General features: G+C 40.7%; 1 pseudogene; it reads left to right on the top strand.

Annotated features, from left to right (window-relative positions):
• Nucleotides 1–317: 317 nt before the first annotated feature.
• Nucleotides 318–694, top strand: LOC117025585 (acyl-CoA-binding protein-like; annotated as a pseudogene).
• The last annotated feature ends 1175 nt before the right edge of the window (nt 695–1869 follow it).

Here is a 1869-nt window from a genome sequence, read left to right on the forward strand (position 1 = left end):
AGTGGCAACAAGAAATGAATAGAATTAGAAAAACAGATCCTCCTTGACCAGGTCAAGCGAGAACCCACCTCCAAAGTTAGCTGTTAGTTGTTTTAAGCATAATGAATACTCACCTTCACGGACTGTGTCATTTTGATCTTTGTATCACCATGGCCTAACAAAATGCCTGGCATGTAGTAAATTCTAAATAAATGTCTATTGAGTGAATGACCCAATATCAACAGCTACTCTTTATTGAGCACATTTTACTATGGGCATCACATTAGGCTAAGCTTTATTCTGCTTCCTGTTCCTCACTGTCTCCATGGGCTGCCTGGATGCGTAAGGCTGAGTTTGACACAGCTGTTGAGGATATTAGGCACCTCAAGACCAAGGCAGTGGGTGATGAGCTGCTGTTTATTTACAGCCACTACAAGGACGTGACGGTGGGTGACATTAATATAGACAGACTGCCATGTTGGGCCTTAAACACAAGGCCAAGTGGGATGCGTGGAGTCAGCTGAAAGGGACTTCCAAGGAAGATGCCATGAAAGCTTACATCGACAAAGTAAAAGAACTAAATTTAGTCATCACAACAGTCATATCAAGTAAATTTGCTCTCCCATTTTACAGATGCAGACATTGGGTCCTGGAAAAGTGGAATAATCTCTCCCAAGTCTACCCAGCCAGTCAGTGGAAAAGCCAACATTCATAGCTGGAAATCTTATTAGATTCTCTGTGGGGCCTTCTAAATCTCCTAAAAGGGTTATGGACTACTGCTTTAGTTTAAAACAGAAGATTGGGACTATAGGTCATATTTTTCCCACTTGTCATTCAATCCACACCCTGTGACACATGAGTTTGCAGTTCCTGCCATGAGAGGTGGAATTTATTTTTTTGGCTCCATTGATGTTGGGTTTGGCCCTGTGATTTGCTTTGGCCAAAGTGGATGGGAAGCAAGCATAGACATTAAATCCCTCAGTGAGGTTGGCTTGTTCTTTGTGATCGGTCTTTCCCCCACTGGAAGTCCATGCCTCAGGAAACTGCTGATCTGAGGAGGAAAGACAGATGGAGTAGCCCTAGTCTGGCCCACAGCTTGATATCAACCTAGGCAAGGTCAGCCTAGATGAGTCGGATCTCTCACAACCCACCAATGCCTGAGTAAGCAATAAACACTTTTGTTGTGCCACTGAGTTTTGGAGTTGTTTGGTATTGGTATTTTTAGGCAGCATATTTTGGGCCATCGCTGATGAATACAGTTAAGTAACTTTAGGAACATAAATATAATGATACAAGAACATTATTTCCTCCCAAAGAAGACTAAAAAGACGCCTCTATCTTTTAGATACAGAGGAGAAAGAATTTGTTGTTGGTAAATGTGTTGTCCTAGGTTGGTTATTTGGGGAACACTGGAAAATTTTTTTTCCAGGATAGCTTAATGAAGAGTCACTTTTCTAGAATAATTTCTTGTAGACTCAGATATGGGAAGAGAATAAGTTAGAGGTCCTTTTAAGAGCGCTTAAAATCCTGCTGATTTTGCTGGCCTTTGATGATTTAAAAAAGTAGTTTAAAAGTTTTTGAAGTCACAAATACATCATTAAAAATTTTTTTCTTTTATCTGGCAACATTATGATTAAGTGACAAAATTGTACTATTTATTTTCTGGCCAGATTGCTCTTGGGAAAAACTGTACCACATGGTTAAGGTAGCCATATAAGAGCCCAAAGAAAAGAATGCATTGAAATTCAGGAAAAAACAGTGTGACGTCATCAAAATGGCAGCGTGAGGTGAGCCTCTGGAAATCTCCCTGGAATTTACAACAAATTGAACAACTATAACTCCACAAAGGACTCCCTGCACAGCAGACAGGCAAGACGAAGAGGCTCACTA

Source organism: Rhinolophus ferrumequinum, chromosome 8 (assembly GCF_004115265.2).
Source record: "Rhinolophus ferrumequinum isolate MPI-CBG mRhiFer1 chromosome 8, mRhiFer1_v1.p, whole genome shotgun sequence".
Taxonomy (NCBI): Eukaryota; Metazoa; Chordata; class Mammalia; order Chiroptera; family Rhinolophidae; genus Rhinolophus; species Rhinolophus ferrumequinum.